Below are 21373 nucleotides of genomic sequence, written 5' to 3'. Positions count from 1 at the left end.
TCTCTCTATATATTGCTACCCACATAATCAGTAAGGGGATTAGAGGGGAAAATATATTTAAACTCATGTTCACGTAATTCTGAAGCTTTCTGTCTGAAGATTATGTTTCAAATAATCCGAGACAGTGAGATGCCAGTACAGAGTTCTACCCTGAGGCCCTCCCAGAGACACACGCAGCCCCAAGGTCTATGTGACAACACATTACCACACAGTGTATGCAAATCCACAGTAATACTGGGTTCGAATAAGCATCTCAGTTTCGAGACACTTTTTCAGAAATGAGTTTGCTCCTTTTCAAAAGAACTCTGGCTACAAATGAAGAGGCAAAAAAAAAACAACCCTCACATCAGTGCTTATTTTTCTATCTGTGATACTGCTGATATTTTCTTAGCCAATCAAACCAAAGGCACATTTGTGGCTCCTTAGAATATTTCAAAAGACGCATCCTCACAAGACACGATGAGAGTGTAAAATGTGAAAATTAATATCCAGGCACAAAGCTACCTATGATAATGCTCCTCAATGAACCGAGAGCAATGGAAATCCTATTAGAATATAAACTTTAACCATATTATCGATCCCCTATGTGAAGCGAAAACAGTTAAAATGTAAAAGATTCGAGTCTAAAGAATTTGACAAAAAGGGAGGCAAGAGGCCTATTTTCTTAATTTCCACCAAGGAAGTGAGTCGAGGCAGGGCAGAGAAATCTTTTCTTTATATGTAATCACCATTATGGTTTTTTTTATTTTAAAAAAAAGAATAAATATGCTTGTTTGACCATTTTCCAATAATTTTAAGGTAGATTTAGAAACTTCCCATTTGATTTCTCATTCGCGTTTCGCCGGTTTTGATAAGAGGAAGTATTAGCGTGTAGCGGGCGGTGACCGTTTCTGCAGCCAGGGGGGCGTCAGGAGACAGAGAAAGAGCTGGAATCTTCAACTGTGCACATGTCATCTTTCAATGGCAAGGAGTAAATAGGGGAAAACATTAAAAATCGTGAATCTGGTGGTGGAAGCGTGATATATACGACATTGCTTTTACTTTTTGTGTAGTTTGAACTATTTCTAAGTTAAAGATTTTTTTTTCTGCCTTTTTTATTCTAGCTAAAAAAAGATATGTTTACCCGTGACTCCTTTAGTAAAATTTTAAACCCCTTGTTTTCCTCATAAGTTAGAGATTTTCTGCAGAGTTCAAAAACATATTTAAAATGAGTGAACTTATGTAAATTAGAGAATTGTCTGCTAAATAAACATTCAGCAGAAAGAGAAAATAGACTCAAAGTTTTACTCTGTTTTGGCACAAAATACTAGGACATTTTGTGTTTTCTCCTCTTACTTAATGAAATTTTTAAAAGTAAAATCAATTCTTTAAAAAAAACAAAGCCTAGAAAATAAGAGTTGCATGTATTACTAAGAGTATATGTGTGAAAATTTAAAAGAAATCATTAGATGGACTTGTCTATGTTTACTTCAAAAGAAATTTGTTTAGACAGAAATCACTATTATAGATATTATATAGATATAAAATATCTATATATTATAGATATCTATAATATATATCTATAATATAGAGATATTATAGATATGCCAAGCTGGTTTCAGTGCAATCTGTACTCGAATGGCCTCACTTGTACCCTGAAGGAGAACTATGGTCTCTGCTCATTCATTCTGGAAGGAAGTGGACACAAGCTCACAGCTCTTCACCTTTTTTTTTTTAACATGGGGGCCTCATAACCACTGGATCGTTTTTTAAACTCGGCCCTCACTGTTCCTTTATAATCTGAAGCGTGTGCGCAGTGTCCAGCTTGCAGAAGCGGTCACCTGGATCAGGGAGGGGGCAGGGGGGCGGGGGTCAAACCCGGGCCTTGACCAGCACTGACCAAACAGACGCCAGGGTCACCCAGGCTCCCCCAGAGTCCCCTCACGTCTCTAATTCTCTCCTTTTCAAGACATAGAATAATCCACAAATCCAGGCAAATCGCAGGCAGTGTGCTCTTTGCTTGCATTTCATCTTCTCTTCCCGGCCTTCTTCACAGAGCTCTGGAAAGTTAACCCCTGGCTGTCCTCAGACTCACCGCAGGATGAATTTCTCCATAATCGCTGTTGAGATGGGAAGAAATAATCACCTTAACTGTTTAAATCGTTCCCGGGCAAAAGGCGCTTCGTAGAGCGTTTTACGATGCCCGGGGAGGTGGCCGGGCGCTTTGATGTCTCCTGATATCTGCGACCTAATGTCCTGTCCAGGTGGCCCTGCTGCCCTGTGAAATGTGCCTCTTTTACGAAAGTTTCTGCAGCAGGAAACTTAACTACTTAAAGCCTTAAATGGAGCTTCCACTGGGTCCCGCCCACCCCCGCCCCGGAAGTGACATCTACAGACAGCTTTCCAGCCGCCGTCCGGGCGACGAGCTCGCCTGGCACCGGCTTTCCGGCCTGTGCTCCTCGTCGCCAGTCGTGCGCTCGGACCCGCTCCCTCAGGACACTGTCGCGTCGTTTCTCTGGTCCCGCAGCGCTGGGAGGGAAGGTGAGCCCCGACACCTGCCCGGGGTGCGCCACGCCCAGGACAGGACGAGGACAACGCGGCGCGTCCCCAAGCTGGGAGCAAGCGCTGCCAGGTTAGGTTCACGGCGAGCTCACTGTCCCGTGTACCAGTGCCATCTCCGGGATGCGTGTTCTTTTGCTGTCCCTTACACCCTGTTAGCCCTACGGCCTTCGCCAAATACAAAAACACAAAATTCAAATAAAAACACACACAGCCCTGGCTATGGGCCGTGGCTGCACGAGGCACGAGGAGGGGCGGCTGCAAGCCAGCATCGGGGCGGGCGCCCGGGGACTAGGTGTGCGCCACCGCCCAGGGGACGGTCCCCCGGAGCGCGACGCGCACAGTCGCAGGGGGCCCGCGGGTCTCGGGGGCCTCTGTGCCCCACTGTTCATCACAGCTTTACAGAGCAAGAAAGAGGGTACAGCAAGGCGGGACACGTCACAGAGCTGCAAAGCCACGAGACGGATCATAACTTGTCCTATGCAGGTCACCTCAGGATCCAGGACAAACAGGAAGACGGAGCAGCAAATCTCAACCGTGACCCCACGCGAGTAAAAATGTCAGTGCTCACTGAGCCTCTGCGATTACCTACGACCCTGTGGGATCAAGATCTATTATTCAGAATAACATGGAAGCAGGGAAAATGGGAAAAACTCTGAGTTCCACTCCTCATTTATACCTGTCCATTTTGAACATTTTAGCTTCAGTCGTCTGAAATTGCAACACCAATGTAAATTTAATGCTTTTCCTCAAGATCCCCAAGATCCATCACCTGCACACGGGGCTACATTCACTGCTAATTAATGTCTGTCATTACCAAGTAAAAATAAGCTAAAATGCATACAATTTCATACCTTAGACTCTGCATTATGCTTAGGTTTTCTGTTTCTATTTTGATTTTTTACATTCTTAAATATATTTTATTCATTTGGGATGGTAGAACAAGAATTGGCTAAATTACTACCACATTTCTACTGGAATTTCATAATTCATAAATCACTGGAAAAATCACCAAATGTGAGCTGTAGTAATCAACACATATATTTAATGGCATGATGAAAGTTCTCATATTTTGGTGACACAAACTGATCCACACACACATATATACACACACAAATGTGACTCGCAGACACACACACACACACACACAGAGTAATCTCAAAAATTTTAATTTTCCAAGGGTCAAAAGAATAGACGTCACATGTTGCTGACTTAGCACATGAGTTCACAGTGGTGAACGCCGTGGGCAAATCACATTTTGATTTTTGTGTAATTTTGATGCAAAGAAATTCTAAGTGATCTTTGCCATAAGATGTATTTTTCAAACAACCGTATGAGTGTGGCTCTTGATGGGGCACCCTATTTTTGACAACGAGTAGATTTCCTTGAGATAAAATGTCACCTGAAGAAGGAGGAGCAAAGAATCGCAAATCGGAGGCAGCGTTGCTACAAGGCTGGAGACATGGTAATTAATTCAGAGTTTGTCTTCTCTCTATTGTGTATTTTTAAAACATACACCTTTGGTACCTGTTTCTTTCTATCCTTATTATTCAAAAATAATGTCAGTATCAGAAGGATGACTTGTTTTCATCTAATACTTGTACCATTTTAAAATTAAATCTTTAGAAAGAGAACATCTTTGAATCTTTGTAGTAATAACTAACCTATGGAGGAAATTAAGTTAAGAACTTGTCAAAAAAAAAAAAATTGGAGAATTTACACGCCCAGTTTTACAGCGTGAGTGATCTGTAAGCTGCATGGACCAGGTGGCTCATCCTAAATTCTTGATTATCTTTTACTAATCCAAGGCCAAATAAAATATCCAGAAAAAAATATTTTATGTATAATAAGAACCTTGTCAAAAAAAAAAAAATTGGAGAATTTACACGCCCAGTTTTACAGCGTGAGTGATCTGTAAGCTGCATGGACCAGGTGGCTCATCTTAAATTCTTGATATCTTTTACTAATCCAAGGCCAAATAAAATATCCAGAAAAAAATATTTTTTTTATGTATAATGACTATGCACATAACAAACCAAGAATTTTAGATAATGGATATTTTGGTGGTATATTTAAAAATATATATCTATATATCCTAATAGTGGCGAGCAAAATAAATTTAGTATCATCGTGCTTTCGTCTTAATTCAGTCATTGCTACCAATTACGTTAACGTACTGTTTAACCGATCGCTCGCTCACTGCCTCGTCGGGGGCCTGGGAAAGTACATGGCGACTTCTGTTTTGGTTCCTTGCGATGATGTGGCAGCAACGGCCGGCTCCAATAATTCGTGTTGAGGATTAGTCCTGCAACTCTCTGAATATTACTCAAAATCAAACGTTTTCGATGAGCTTAGATGGGCCAGGGAGGGGAAGCACAGGGACTGACAGGGGCAGGGGGGCTCACAGAGCCGCCCTGCTTCCTGCAGCGGCCCTGCCCCGCACGTGGTCCATTAGAATCGAAAATCCTGCGCTGATTTCATTCGCTGGGATTTCTAAGCAGGTCAGGAAGGAAGATGTTATTGAAAGGAAAACCCTCATCTAAATGAGAAAGAAGCACGTGGCCGCTGGCCTTGGCCACACACGCGACAAGTTATTGCAGCTGAACTGCAGGCTCGACGTTCAAAAAGATGTGCCAGAAACCCCCCCAAAGCTGGCCACGGTGAAGTATCCCACACGGTCCTCTTTAAACCTCCAAATCGGCGCTACCCAGTGCGTTTCCTACCCGTGATTCACGAGCCCATTTGACCCCGGGGCCTCGCTGAGCCTGACTGCCAGGCAGGGGAACGTTCGATCACTCGTAAACACTCTCCCACAAGGCCATCCGCAGCCCCGTGGGTCTTTCGCAAACTGTGATGATAACTTTGATAGTTTTCTCTCCAATTAATTTTGAGCGTGGTCTGCACACAGGCCTCGGCAAGGAGAAAACTGGAGGCCTGAGCAGCCAAGGCAGGTTCCCCGTCTCCTCTCTCTGAGCCTTGAGGGTCCTGGGTGTCTGTTCTCTGAACACAGGCACCTACTCAAAGTGACTGCAGGCCCTACAGGCTCAGTTTAAAAAAACAAACAAAAAACGCTTCTAACTTCTCTTTTTATAAAGAGAGATTCCAAGTGTCAGTCTACTTTTAGAAATCAGCTTCATAATGGTAGGAAACAGAAGTTTCTATTAAAATGACATTTCATACTGTCTGCCAAATTAGAGTCATATCTTCTGATATGATTGCCATTTTTCTGACATGAGGCATTTGCACTAATGACATCATTAATATGTTAATTTCACCAATATCGGAGCAGGCCACTCTGCTAGCATAGACAGAGCTAGTTGGGATTGCCACCCGCATTTCATTGTATTAAAATACATTAATATTCTAACTCAAGAGCATTGTAAAAACTCTGGTTATGATATCATACCAACAACTATTTTTCGTCATAAGACTATATTCAAATATATGTACTATCTATACTACACACATGTACGATACATGATTATAATACCAACATATGCTAGGCAAGAATGTAGTCAACCAAAGTCTTCAGATAAATAATTGAATTAATACCGTTCTAACAGACGAAACGCACGAATCCTCATAGATCCCTGACGTGAGCGATCACTGGTTGTTTTTGTATATTTGCTCTGTTTGTTCTGCCATTTCAAATAAATCATTACTATTGTGTAGGAAGAATAAACTGTACTATAGTAAATTGTTCTTTCTCCATTATGCTCTGAAAAACCATTTGTTCTTGAATTGACCTCACATAGCTCAAATGTTTCAATCAAGTCCATTATCTTCTTTTCTTTGAAAGATGCCTTTTTACCAACCTGCACGCCCAGTGGGCAAGGTCGTGTTTTGTTTTTAGAAAGAAGGTGAAATTTAAATCCAACTATTCATTTTTTTTTTTATATCTTCGATAAAACAATTCCATAAGTCATCCTCAGGCAAGAACTCCATTATATGTTGGAAGAATTATTTATATAAAAATTATTGAGTCAGGCCCAAGAATTTCTCCGAGTTATTTACTAGTTCGCACTGGAGTCTTACACCATAGAATGTCACCTAACTTGTGTAGCTTGTTTTTTCTAAGTAAAAAATGTGTCCATTCTTTAAGCTGTATACTTTTTTCGACAATAGGAACATGACAGCTAAAAAGAAGGAAAGACTTTTTCGCTTGTTTTAAAACAATCACTCATACCTCAGCAAAATGAATCTCATCAATTCATGTGGTAATGTGTAAATAGTGCTGATCATATTCACGTGCCTCCCAGATCCTTTCAAGATTAATCCTTTTTTAAGTATGCAAGACAGAAGTACTTAGAGCAAATTCCAAAATTAAGAAAATAATGTAGCAAATACTTAGAATGTAAGAACTGGTAAGCCCACCCGGCCATTTCACGTTCATGAAGATTAATTTAAATTAAATATTAAAAATTGGTAATTAAGAGACATGTATACACAGTTGGTCTATATTTATAACTCGGATACAATAATAGGTTTCAGTAAAATTAATAACATTGTTCTATTTAAGTAAAATCAAATATTGTACTGAAATCTCCACATTATTAAAAATCCGATCGCTCGTTTGGGGGCTAATTGTTCAGTGTAAGACGCATCGAATAGACTCAAAAATAAATACCGACACTGGACCGGAGCACGGAATCTTAGCCCAACTACCACCTAAGCCAGAGCACATAAAACGAGCCCTACTTTTAAATCATTTGCGTACCATCTTTCCCTGAGCAGTAAGTTAACAGTAAAAATGATTTAAGGGTTACGAAAATTTAAATGGCAAATGAGAACCACTGAGTCATCACACATATCAGTACTGTGGCGATTCGATCGAAACAATCTCAATATGCTCCCCGCCTGCACCTCCCGTTTGTGCCACTGAGATTCAGCCCCCCTGGAATGTTCCACCGGCACATTCTCACGGCACCCCACGGCCGGCCAACGCCGCCCGGCCGTCCACACGTCTCCATAAGCGGGCTCACGCTGCCCGTCCACACAGCCCCAAGAAAGAGACAGCTAACAATAAGACAGGCCTCTCCTGTGGGCGTCGGTTAACCCCACAAACACGTGAACTTCCTATGGGCACGCACCCCACAGACACTGGCGACTAGGTGATTGAAAATGCTGCCCACAGACGCGGAATTTTATATGTGATGACATCACCGGTAAACTTGGTTTCTCTGTGATATGATGACAGACTTGCTGAGTGTGCCTCGTGAGTGTGTGTGTGTGTGTGTGTGTGTGTGTGTGTGTGTGTGTGAGAGAGAGAGAGAGAGATTGAGAGAGAGAGAGAGAGAGAGAGAGATGCCTGAAGAAACAGCATCATCAGAAATGGCACCACCTTCTGCAAGGTTTGCAAGAATCTTTCTAACCACCTTTGACTTTCTCCAGACAACTCAAGTTCATTCAAAAACATGCTTCCCGCCCACGCAGCCTGGGCTTCCTGAGCTGGCACACTGCCAATCCCGACGGACCCCGATGGGTCTGTGGACGTGAAGTCTCTGTGCCCGGTGGGGCGTGGGAAGCCGTGGGATGGGGTGTGGGAGGTGCACTGTCCCTCGAGACCTGCATCTGCCTGAGGAGTTCGGGTCTGAAAGGCAGTGAAGGGGTTAAAAGTCGAGGCTGTCTGGGGGAAGAGAAAGGGGATATTGTCGTCTTGAATCTTTCCCCGTGTGTGCAGCGCTCCATTCCGTCCCCCGCCCCCGTCCCCATGCCGTGCGTGCAAGCCCCTCGACTGGGGGGCCTGGCTGGCTGGCGCCCAGACAGGCTGGTGCTGCTGGTGACCACATCCAGCCTTCAGGTGTCTCAGCGCACGGGGGGCGGGGGGCGGGGGGGGGCGCAGATAACGAGAGAGCAGACAAAGAGGAAAATGGTGTATTTAAAAAAGATTATGTGAAGACGAGTGTCTGGGTCCTCTTTGAAAAACAGAAAATGAATCGTGCCGGCCCGGAGTTTTGTCATGGGAGCACGAGCTCTGCTCATCTGCTCTCGAAGCCATAATTAGCTATGTCTGGAGCCTCTGAATAATCCCTTTCAATAATTGATGGAGTTAATATTCTCTTTTTCAAATGAGGAGGGCAATGTTTCCTTACACACTCCCTCCTCCTTGGAGCTTTGTTGTTCAAAATCTTCATCGGCCCACATCACGTCGGTTCGATTTGCTTTTTAATTTCTTACGAGACTTAGCTTAGAACTTTGGAAGGCGTCGGATGATTCTAGAAGTGAAGGCATGATGCGTTGCTCCATTACGCTAGCTGGATATAATAAGGAAGCAGAGATATGGGAGCATCTCCCCCATTTGTTTCCAAATACTTTATCAAGTAAGAAAATAAACTGCTCTGTAGGTTGCTTCTGGTGAAACTCCATCCAAAAAAAAAAAAAAAAAAATCTTACCATGAATGTAACTCGGATGCTAATCTTATCTTTCGCCAGCGAGTACGAAGAAATCCCAAATTATCTGATTCCTTAAGCTGCTGCTTCTCTCCAGAAGCCTCCCTCGTGCTTCCTCCCCACCCCCACGCCCTCACTCCACCCTATGAGGAATTTCAGAGAAGGAAAATCTTTCTGCAGGGAAGGCTGGGTCCGGAGACAGAAAGCTGTCTCTCCCGCTCGCCTTCACGCTGGCCGCTCTGGCTCTGCCTGGCACTCCCGCCCGGACTTTATGGCACATTTCCTGGGCTCGGACCCTGAAACCGCTTCAGACTCCATCACGACTATAAAATGAAAAGTGGAGGTTGAAAAATAAACCGAAGGGAAGCCCTGGCTCGAAGCCATTGTTCAGCATTTGGGAGCCGTTTGCCCCCGAGTGCCTCGGCAGTCCTTCGGAGCTGATTAGAATAACTGTCAGAGGTCTGCAGGCTCCAGGGCTCCTGTCAGCGGAGTCAGCAAAGTTTGCCTTTTATTTTTCTTGGGGACAGGTCAGATCTGATAGGACGGGAGGCGCGCGGAGACGTGAACTAAGTGCAGATGTGGGAGCCTTCGCCCTCCTTACGAACAAAGCAGCGCGCTGGGAGCGTCCGGGCGCAGCCTCCCGCGGCCACGCCGGGCGCAGACCGACGCTTGTTTTTAAATCTTCATCTTCCCCGTCGTCAAGCAACAATTGTCCCTGAAATGTGTTTCCTGCCGGCCGAACACCCTGCGATCGGCAGGCGGAAAAGAGCGCCCTGCAAAATCTTCCCACAGCCGACGCTTATGACATCAAACTCTCTGAATCAGTCAGTACCCTGGACGGAAAGAAATGGATACTCACGATTCCGAAGGGGTCACTGCTGCCGCTGCCTCATCCCCAGGGGCAGAGCAGGGGCTCCTGCCGGGCCGTCCGGGTGCAGGTGCAGGATCCCCGTGTGTGAGCAGGAGGGCGGTCACTCCGCTCCGGAGAGTCACCCGGGGCCGAGCCCCCGGTGCTCAGGCGTCTCCTGTGCCCGTGAAGCCTGTACTATCTGCAGTTCTGAATTGAACTAAATTACAGCCCATGTGAAAGACAGGGGCAGCCGGTCACGTGGGAGACACGGAGCCGCCCGATTGGCCGCCGGGACCGAGCTGGGCATTCTGGCTTCTCCTCCATTGGAGAGGAGTTAAAACTGAAAGCATCTGGGTCCTCCTCTTGAGATGATTTGTCCTTTATGTGTGGAAGCATGGCTGTAGGATTTCACAGTGACAGAATTAAGGAAGGGACCTGAAGCCACCCCTCGCGGAGCCTGGTGGGGGCAGGCTGCAAACTCGGCTTTTTCAGGATTTCCTCCCCTTTCAATCATCCCTCTGCCCTGCAGTTTTATCTGTGATTTGCCTGTTTGCCTGCCTGGAAAACGTGTCTGCGGGGTCCCCGCCCCATTTAACTTTGGAGGCGACAGAAAGTAAATTATACTCTCATGGCTTTGCGAACTCGCTCTTGTTTTGAGGCACAAATTCATTTTCTTTTCAAGGGGGATGTTTCACATTTTGTTTGGACAAGCGAAGGAGCTTTATCGCAGTTGAAGCCTGTCTGTAGTGACCCTGCACAGAGAATCAACCTTTCTGAGTGGTTATTACATCTGGGAGGAGGCGGGGGGACAGTCACGGGAAAATATTAGAAGCGATACTGTCAAATCAAATCGCAGGCTTCGACGAGGCAGGAATCAAGAGGAAATAGAATAAAGCCCTTCTCAATTCGCTTCTTTCGGTAACGCAAGGTGTGTGCGCAACTGGCAGCCAGGAGGTATTTTTCAGTTATGTCCTAAAAATCTGCATCCTAAAAATCTCTGGTGCATTCATAAAGATTGAGAGGCACCAGGTACCTCGGGGACGTCAGACCCCACGGCCACAGCGCGATGGGTGAGGAAGGCCAGATGACACCCGGTCTTCAGTCACCCCGACCCACAGGCTCACGCGACATAAACACCAGTGCCGAGCTGGGTGCTGGCTCGCTCTCCCCCGCGTACCCACTCAGAGCCGGTCTCTCTCATCTGACTTACTCGCTGCAACAATCCAGAGTCCGTCTTGGGTGGCAGAAACAGACTCGGACACTTTCCTGCCACCCTGGCGTCTGATGGGACTCCATCCGGGACTGAGTTCATGTCTTTTCCAACGAGGGATGTCGCCTCCCAAAATAATCACGCTTAGCACGTGCAAGTAAATCGGGCCCAGGAGACGACGTGCGACCCAGACACTCGGCGCACGAGGTGGGCGAGGCTGCCACCAGGTGTCAAGGTCCCCCGGACCTTTTTCAACAAGGAGGAAGAGTCCGGCCCAGCAAGTACATAACCAGGGCACAGTCGCTCGTCGCCATCAGGCGCTGTGCCCTGGACGTAGCCTCCTGCCACGCCGCGCTCACACTGGCCTTCACGGTGTCTCGGACTCTCCTCAAGCCCCGCACCCCACCGCCGCCGCCCCCGCCTGGAGCACCTGCTGGCTCCTTCTCATCATCTGTGCTCCCCCATGTCGCCGCCCGGAGAGAGCGACGCCTTCCCCCGCGAATGGCGCCGCTTGTCTGCCTGTCTCACTCACTGGCTCGCTTTCTCTTTTGCTCACTGAACCTACCGCTATCGTTTTTAAATTTATTCGTCGATTATGTCTCTCCCCACCGGAAAATGGGCCTCGGGGGAGCTGGTCGGTCACCGGTGTCTTCTTCCCGGGGTTTGGATCGAGAGCATCGCACTTGGTCGGCACTCGTGCATTCGCTTAGCGACTCGATGCACGGATGATCATGAGAATTTGACTCGGGTATCTGAGGGGCAATGACTCACCAACCGTAGCAATAAAAATTATGAAAGAAGCCCCGCATGTTAAAAAGTCTATACGCATTACTGCTAAAAGCCAAAACCTAACGTACAAGTTAACCAAAATACACTGATATCAAATGTCTAATAAACTATCTAACATTCTAATTGTCTAAAATTTGTTGTGTTTATAGTTTGAAATCCGAGCTCACAAATTTTAGATCTAGTATATAGAATTACGCATGTTCTGTGGTAAAAGAACCGGCCAAGAAACCGAAATTAAATAAAATGTCCAAATGTCGTAGTCACGAAAATAAAACAAAAATAACACCAATAAGTCACTTTTGTGTCTGTGTGTTAGTCGCTCTTTCAAAGCTGTACCTATGTGCTTTTATGATTATTTAAGGCCAGTCAAATAAAGTTAAAAAAACAGTGTATCTATGTTTTTGTCACTTAGCGACATGTCTTTCTACATTAAAAAGGTCAATTTCTGCTTTCGACCTTTTGAAGAAGAATCTGTTCAAGAATAAATATTATTAATTGCAGAATTGGACCTCCCAAAGTGCATACTTTTAAATAATCCCAGAATACATATCATGTTATAAATCCTAAAATCTTAAAAGTCTTTAAGAAAACACACCAACAAAAATCTCCTGTATTTATGCAGCATTCGACACACCGGAAAGCTCTGTAAAGCCCACGGTTAATAGTTGACATTCGCCATCAGAATACAGTGACTCAGATGGGACACGTATTGTCTCCCCTTCAACACATATAGAGAAACTGAGATATGGAAAATCAGATGATTCGAGAAACTCGTGACACACCGTGGGAACAGCGTGCCGTCTGTGCGCACTCCCAGCGGACGGCCGTGACGGCGGAGGCAGCGTTGAGTTCTGTGTCTCGGACACGCACGTCAACTGCCGGATGAGGTAAAGACATCTGACTTGGCCTTGAACTTGTATTCTCAAGGAAAGGATTCATAGAAATGTCTGCTTTTCACCCATTTACACACAAACCGTTTTCATTATCAAATTAGCTCTCGGTAATAATTTTGTTTGTTTGCCATGGGTGGTCTGAGACTTGGGTGGGAAAATTGGGGTCAGATGAAAATGAGAGATATCTGAGCCGGAAGCTTCTCGACTGTTCTGAATCCGTAATGAGCATGTATTGGGGCGTGTGGTCGGATCTGAGGGGAGTTGGGCCGGTCGCACTAAAGAGGTTCTCAATCTCTCTCTCTCTCTCTCTCTCTCTCTCTCTCTCTCTCTGTCTGTCTGTCTGTCTCTCTCTCTTTCTCTCCCCCTCGCTCTCTCTCATTTTTTTTTCTTTAACTCTGTAAGAGACAACTCTTTTTAGGAACTTAGATTCTTATGTTTAAGTGACCCAAATGCTTTAGATTTTTCATGGTTTCTTAGCCTCCCTCGAGTCGACAAACACACTTCCTACGAGTAAGTAAAAGTTAAACATCAGCTAGAAAAGGTCTCCTAAGTACGCCTACGACTCACTATAGAATAAAGTAAAAAACCCACAATTTCGGTTTTCATTTTTCGTGTGGAAAAGGGGAAACAGCAGGTCGATCTGCTCGCCTGGGGTCTCCGGTTCTCAGTGCCTTAGCCGGGGAGAGGCAGAGCGTAATTTGTTCTCTTCCAGCTGTAGACAAACAGCTACGTAGACCGCAGGCGGACGATGGACAGAGGCTCTAAGTTTTAGAATGAAATGCACCAAAACCAAGTCCCATTATTACTTGGTCTCGGATTAAAATAGCACAGTGACATGTATTTGTTAGCTGACTCCATTGGTTTCAAGTTCAGTTAGCAAAGCTCCCTGGAGCGTTTACGCCCAGGTACCAAACAGTGATGCTTTTCCCACGAGGACATGCGGGACGCGTGTGGGGACCTGGTTAAAATGCAGGGACCGATGCTGTAGGCGGGAGGCGGGGTCTCAGCTTCCGCACGTGTGACGAACACCCTCCCCGATGACGCTGCTGCTGCCGCCGACCACGCCCCCTGCGGCCAGGCTCTGGAAGCCCCCGAGAAGGATTAGATTAGGGCCCAGAATCAGAGGCCGACTCCTCCACGGGGCTCCCTGATTGTCGCGAATGAGGGGGTCCTGCCCTTGCCCCCCTCCTCTTTCCTGCTCTACTGTCCCCCCCGCCCCCCGTTTTGCCTTGCTATCACTCGATGGCACGCGCCGTCTCATGCAGTTGCTAAATTTCAGGGTCGCGGCAATTCTTACCTGCTCCTCGGCCCCACACCAGCAAAACCACCTACAAAAATTCGGGTGAAGCACTCACTCCCCAGCCCCTGATCAAAGCGCCGCTGCCTTATTTAGCTGGTCAAGGGATTCGTTTCTCTGCCGTCCATACTTTAAGTCTAGAAAGCGTTCGCTTAGCGCTTGGAGATGATATATATATATATATTGGCTCAAAAACATGACAACCGATTTTCGCTTTGTTTTTATGCCAGAATGAGTTTGAGAATAACCTACACAGCTTCTCTGAGATGTTTGCTCAGTGCTCTGCTGGCTCAATTTTGTTAAAGGACGTCGCCCAACTTTGCTGTTCTTCTGGCGAGCTCCAGTGCGAATAATTGTAATCAGGTGAGGCCATTTATTTACTCGGGCACCCAGTGGTGAAAATTTTCGGCACCGAGTGCTTGGCGAGAAAACACTTCGATAGAAGGGGAGGTTGTTTTCTGATCCCCAGATAACGCCATCAAGCGCCTAACCGCTGGATCCTGGCTTGGGCGTTTATTTTTCTTCTGATATCACGCTGACGATTGACTGAATCTCTTCCAGCTTCCTGCGTACACATTGACTACCCATCCTGGGGCTTGTAACGTAGTGAATTGTCAAGGCTGAAGCACTTTAGTGCCGTTTGGGGGCGTTGTAAATATTTATGGAAACTTTAGCTGAATGTTCTCTTAGTCTTTCTGAGTCTCCCAACAAAGGTTTCTTTTCCGTTATTTCTTACTTATCGTCAAAAATATTCCTCAGGCCATGATAATGACTGGCTTGACGCTTTATTTAATGAAAATAAGTATCTTAGAGCCAATCAACTTTAAGAAATTTCCTTATCGACCCCAGAAAATAAAACAGAGAAGGCGCGGGAATTACAGTTTACCCCGTCTTACCGTAGGTAAGTACATGGCTTTCTCAGACACACCAAACGATCTGCCAAGGTCTTCAATTACGAAAATTGTTAGGCCTGGCAGACACCGCAGCACTTGTGGGCTGTAGCTATATATTCAACCCCCGTTCTACTCTTGGGTGGTCGAAAATTGAGATAATTAATTAAACCCTTTGAAATGCATCTGCCATCCACATTTTGTCTCGGATGAAAGACATTATTTCATGCTTTACTTAAGAAAACTTAATACCCAGAGGCTGAACACTTTAGCACCGAATTAGAACTTACCAAATCTGAAAATTGGCTCCTCATAATAACCTATGAAAAAATTTAAATTAAATTGGATTCATAATTTATGTAGAAAGTTTTACCAGTGAAGCTTAACATTCTAAAGTTTTAGAATAAGCAGTGAAAATATCAGTTGGAAAAATGAGCTGTTGGATGTATTATTTTAAAGATTGTTTGAAAAGACATTAAAAACGGGGAAAAAAAATACTTCTTGGGAACTTGTCTCCGAGTAATACCTAAGGGAAGCCATAAACTTCTTGAATGAAAGGTTATAAAGAAAATGACATTATTTTCCCACTCGTGCAGGGCGGGGGTGACAAAACCGTGGCGTGAGGTGGCCGCCTTGATAGGTGACCGCGCCAGTGCGAAGCTTTAGGACTGGGGACGGCTCGGGAGGGGACAAGCCAGGGACGAAAACGGGCTTCTCCGTGGGGGTGGCACCGCGGGTCCCCACCTGCTGGTCTCGGGCAGGGTCGAAGGACGCGGGATGGAGCTCGTGAGCACCAGGATGATGGCAGACGCGTGCCTCACGGTGACAACTGCTCGACCAGAGAAGAGCCCACTGGCTCGGCCTGGCCGAAGGCGCCTGGACGGGCATGGAGGTGAGCAGCGCGGAAAGGCGTTCGGGTCCCAGCGGGAGGTCCGTCTCCTCGCTCCGAGCAGAACTGCGGCCAGCAGCTGCGGGTGACGGGGAGGCCCGTGGGGTGGATTTTCCCGACTTCCAAGAAGTGTATGGCAGGTTTGCGTGGACACGTGACCCCTGGGTCGTGTCCCGGCTGCCCAGCCCTCGGGGGAGTGGCTCTGATGTGGGACTTGGTCTCCGGCCAGCTAACCACAGCCCTTAGGGACCTGAAGTTGTCACCGAGGGATTTCAGCCTCGGCGTGCAGACTGCGAAGGACAGACAGGTCCCTTTCCGGCGGGACCGAAGAGAGACGCAGAGCTTACGGAGGCGGGCGGCAGGCTTCCCGAACTTTCTGCAGCGGCGTAGCCTGGCCTCGGTCTCAATACGGCCGCGCTCCGGCCTCCGGGTTTCCCGACACTCAGCCCCCGGAGACCCGCGTCTCCTCTACGTCGCGGGAAGGCCGAGGGCCGGCGCACGGCGGCCAAGGACGAGACACACGGCGCTGGTTCTTCGGCTCCTTTTCCCGTACGGAGTCGGATAGAGTCGGCTGCACGCGACCCGAACGCGCATGGAGCGTCCAGCGGAGGCGGCGATCCTGGCGGACGGCAGGACGCGCCAGTCCGTGTGCCGCGCCGGCCGCTGCCCGCCGGAGGGAGCTCCGCTCGGTCTCCGGGGACGCGTCTCCGTGTCTGCAGCTCAGGGGATCCCATCGCACCCTCGATGCCTCCAGCCAGACTCACGCCGCCTCCCGAGGGAGGGACGGAGCCTCGAGCGACCCCAGCGCGCTCCGCCCGAGTCCGATTCTGCCCTAACTCAGGGTTTTCTAACGATCCGGGGTTTCGCGAATAGTAAGATATCGCTTTTCCCATTGGCTCATATTCGTGAAAGCGAAAGTGAGGTCCATCTTCTCCCCCCGGCCCCCGCCCCGGCCGCCTCCGCTCCGACCAGGTCCCCACGGCCGCAGGCCTGGACCTCTTCCCATCAGGCTCTCGGCCTCGACTTCCCTCCCGTTTCCATCTGCTCAGCGGCCTTAGAGGAGCAGAACTCGGCTAAGACCCCTTCGCGGCCGTGAGCCGAGGAGACGCTTCTGCCCGAACACACACCTTCCGGCGGCGGCGGCTCGGGAACCCGGGGCTGCTGAAGATGGTCCGGCTGCCCTTCCACGCCGTTTTCCAAAACATTAGGGCGTCTCATTCAATTCCGCACGCCGCCTTGACCAAAGAAGGCATTCGCTTCATTTTCATGGGGAGAGACATTTATTTTCCTAACCAAAAGAATTCCCCAGAGCTTTCACTGTAATAATGGCTCATTTTATCTCTAATACGGTAACTACATAGAAATAAGCATACAATTTCTGGGTTGTTTTTTTTTTTTCAGACTAGTCCTTTTGATTTAAAGAGGTAGATTTTTCTTACCTGCTTCTGGAAAATTAACAATAGCCTTGATAACTCACTTCGACTTTTCATCTTGTTTTTACGGCACATGCTCTTGTCATATTCCCAGTCTGTGAACTAAACATATCATTTGAATGCACAATTTAGAATCAACATAATTATTTTAAACGGGTTCTTTCGATGTTTCAGATGACTATTGAAATTTATACAATGGGGTCAAATTGCAATTTACAAACTTTTGTGCATATTGAAAGTGGTTTCTTTGGCGGTGATATGTGTTTCAACAGATGATGATGATGGCAGTTATCCTCTGCTGGCGCGAATTTAATTTTAGTCATTTTTATTCATGACCCATGGCATATTAAAGAATATGTAGCTTCTCCAAAAGCGCTGAATTCCCTTTGAGACGCTGTTTGTTGTACTGTTAAATACCATACATCATAAGCAAACAATTCGTGCAGAAAAATGTGTCTGCTCTTTGGAGAGAAGTAAATAGATAAGCTGCCCAAGGTACGAGGAAATAGGGCGTAGATAATGCAGGTTTGAGAAATTCTCCTGCTTAAGCGATGCGTTAAATCACTATTCTGCAAAGTCTTTTCCTTGTTATGTTATTTACGTGGATCCTGTCACAATTTTTCATTAAATTGTCCATTTCGGAAGAGGTCTTTTTCTCGGTTCCGGCGTCATTTGGTTAGTATTCCTTATGCCGTCATGACACATGCAAATTGTCAGCTGTTTCGACTGCGTCACCGCCGCTCCAAGACCTCCGTTGGTTCCTCTCCTCCTGTCACACTGCCTGTGGCCCTGTTCACCCGATTTCCAAGATCTACGGGGCCTGGGGCTTCCTCGAACGATGCCACGTGGTTTTAGTATTATCCGACATTCTCACGAATGCGGTCAGGGCTGCTGCCCATCGTCCCGTCAACATATCATGCTAGTCACCCCCACCCTGGCTGTACCCCCTTTCCTCCTCCTGTGTACGTGTGTGTGACAGAGATGCCTGTTCTCCTCACCCCTTTCTTCAGTCTTTGAAAGCCCTGCTTCATGGCACCCCCATGGAAGGCTGTTCTTGCCAACCCAGGGTGACATCTAGGAAGCGTTGGTAGGTTTAACCCATCCTGGTGACAGAACAGGGAGAGGGGCCCGGCTCCGGCTCGGTCGTGGCCAGGAGAAGGGGAGAGGACACTGACCGAGGCACGGACGGAGCGTGGCAGGTGTCCGTTTGCAAAACTGAATTCAAAAGCCAAAACTGACCTTAAAGTCATAGACATTCCAGTTAGGAAAAGCCAGGGGGAAATGGGGGGGCGGGGAAACCAGGGTCATTGCCCTCCGCATTCCCCCACCTCCCAGATCTTAACCCAAACTTCACAAGACGACGATGCACCTGCCCCTGAAGCAGGGTCCGGTGGGCGCGGAAGGGCCCGGGTTAGGGCCCGGCCGACGGAGGCCGCTCGTGCTTGAAATTCATAACTTCGCTCTTTAGAAAGATACCGTAACGTTCTTCATTATTCATGTTTACCGTTCCCCGAAAGGGCAGATGTGGGTCGTCTGCTGCCGGCTGTCGGGGTGACTCAGGAGTCCTCTCCCACCCCGTGTGAGGGCCGCCGAAGCAGCGACAGATTTCTGCCCCCCGGGAGGCCCCGTCCGCCGGCTCTGCCCGTTCGCCAGCGCGTCTGGACCGGGTTTCCGCACCATCGATCCGACTCGACCTTCGTTCTCAATCACATTCCTGTGTTTCCTCGGACTGGTCCTGGGTAAGTCTGCGGCCACCAGACCTGCTAGGCGCAGGCTCAGTGTCCTGCTTCCTCTGCGTTGCCTGAGAATCCTCCTTGCTTTGGGGCTGTTTTCCAGGAGAATCTATTTTTTTAAAGATGCTTTATGCAGGCACTTCCGTGCATCTGGCCGTGGGTATCCACCTGTCCCATCGGCTGATTCCTACAGTTTGGACTTGCAACCTAATACTTTCTAATTTCCTTGTAAAAAGTGTTTACAATAAAATAATTTGCAGGTGACTTTATGAGACTTCTTCGCTTTATGTAGAGTATTCTGATATATAACAAAATTAATACTGAAAATAAACTCCCAGTAAGTATCTGCTTGCAATTATTTTATTGCTTGCAATTATTTTATTCCTATAGATATAAAACTCCAAGTGGAAAAATTCAGAAATGTCGAAGATGGAAAAAAAAAAAGATTCTAATAGTGTTTTGTAAAACACAACTTACATCCATCGAGATTGTTTTCAAGTAACATTTTACTTTAGAAAAGTTATACTTGAAATAATAAACTCTACATGTACGATATTCCAAACTGAAATATAAACAATGCTTGATTTTTGCTACCAAAAGTGGATACATGTTTATAGCTACATACTTTGGTGTCTATCATTTTCTTCTCAAGTACTGATAATTACCCAGGACAATGTACGATTCTTATATGCAAAATGTATGAATTCAGATTGTCTAACAATTTGTACGAGACCACCATTTTCCTATAATACCAATAATAGTGACTTCAATTTAAAGATCATTTAAATATAGGGAGAAATCCAAGAAGCCCTACTCAGTTATTTTCAAAAAATTGTATATTTCCTAAATGTACATTTCTATAGCAAGTATCTAGTATGAAACGATTTTTTTAAATGGCGAGGATTTTTTTTTTCTAGGAATTCTAGTCACTTGGCGTGTATCTCCAGCTGCCTGAGTAGATTCTTGAATCATAATTTTCCTGACATGCATATATTAAGTTTTCTTGGAGAAAAAAAAAAGTGAACGTTCTCATGCTCCTAATGTGGGTCACGTGATCCCTTTAGCACAGCTCCCAGTTGGCCCAAGAGGGCTGCTCCGGCTTTTCCCATAATTGGCTCTCATCCAGTTAATGCATGACCCCTTTTAGCCCTTGTAATATCTGTTCCATAATGAGCAGGGGGGGAGAAAGAAAAGCTGTTGAAACTCTATCAAGCAGTAACCGTACCAAGAAGAGGAGGTGGTTACATTTAATCTGGAGCATCACTGGCCAGTGGCGTGAACCTTCCACCATGAGCCACACCCACAGAGTACCACTTCCCTGACCTCTAAGGAAATAAATCTCAGGTTTTCATTACACGGGGGATGAGGAAAGGCCGTACATCACTGATTAATATGCATTTCACAGTCTTTCCCCTTTTTCTCTGCTAACGAAATACAGTTGAGGCCCCGCGAACTGGGATTTCTGTAAACTACTTGAAAATCTGGTTTAGCATCTTATGAAACGAGAGAGGGTTTCTGGAGAGAAAGCAGTGTTTGGGAATGGGGTCGCCTTTGCGTGGAGCACTCTAGCATGCTCCTGACATTTTCACGCTGGGAAAATTAGCAAACTATCTTTTAAAATGATAGGAAAAAGCGACTGGCTATTTTAAATTTCAGCCGGGCAAAAGGCAGGGCGATAGCGACTCCGATGAAAGGTTGGATTTGGTTTATTTGTGATGGTTTTGGCACCCTTTCAGATTCTCATCCACCTGGAAAGGGCTGGTGAAGGTCATTAAGAGAGAGCTGGAAGTCACATCGTGTCATGACAAAAATAAGGAATGTCTCCTTGTTTGAAATGGGTTCAAAATTTTATGATCAAAAGAATGATACACGAAGGCACCGAAATAACTTTCAAACACGACTCCAGAAATTTGGGGAAAATTTAGAGAAAATGGACATGTCTCCATAAAAATTAATAAACATAATTGTGCGGATTTTTATGAGGGGTAAAGAATGAAAAGATTCTGGGAACTACAGACCTGCAAATTTGATGTGAATTCCTGATCCTAGACGAGAATAAAAGCCCAGAAAAACCTGAACGGATTGGTGAAGCATCTCATGAAAAAGGATCGAAAAGAAGCTCGAAAACTCAGGTCGAAGAACAAAGGCCAAACCTTTCCTCAAAGACCATGGCTTCACAGGAGAAGGACATAGCTGGACTCTCACGTCCTCATAAGTGACACCTCAAGATTAAAAATGCCTTTTTTCATTTTTATTTCTTATTTCTTTGGTCATTTGCTATTGAAGTGGAGGTTCCTGCTGCTTCACGCAAGCTGGAACATAGGCCATGGAAACACTGGTCACTCTCTTCTCTGAATACACGTGAGAATGTAGGGAACGTGAGAATTAAATGCAGTGATTACGAGACTAGCTTTGCGCTTGGGTCGGGAGCGGTTTCGGGCGGCCCTGGACGTTCTTGAGG

The 21373-nt window shown here is 46.5% G+C and overlaps 1 long non-coding RNA gene across 1 annotated transcript; it reads left to right on the top strand.

Moving 5' to 3' along the window:
- The first annotated feature begins 2105 nt into the window (after window positions 1-2105).
- Window positions 2106-4271, top strand: LOC112477413. Its single transcript, XR_003045449.1, has 2 exons — window positions 2106-2611; window positions 3025-4271. It is a non-coding gene; the product is annotated as an uncharacterized LOC112477413 (long non-coding RNA).
- Window positions 4272-21373: the final 17102 nt, after the last annotated feature.

Source organism: Pteropus alecto, unplaced genomic scaffold, assembly GCF_000325575.1.
Source record: "Pteropus alecto unplaced genomic scaffold, ASM32557v1 scaffold90, whole genome shotgun sequence".
Classification (NCBI taxonomy): Eukaryota; Metazoa; Chordata; class Mammalia; order Chiroptera; family Pteropodidae; genus Pteropus; species Pteropus alecto.
The sequence above is the reverse complement of the archived record's forward strand: the minus strand, read 5'-3'. Positions and strand labels throughout refer to the sequence as shown.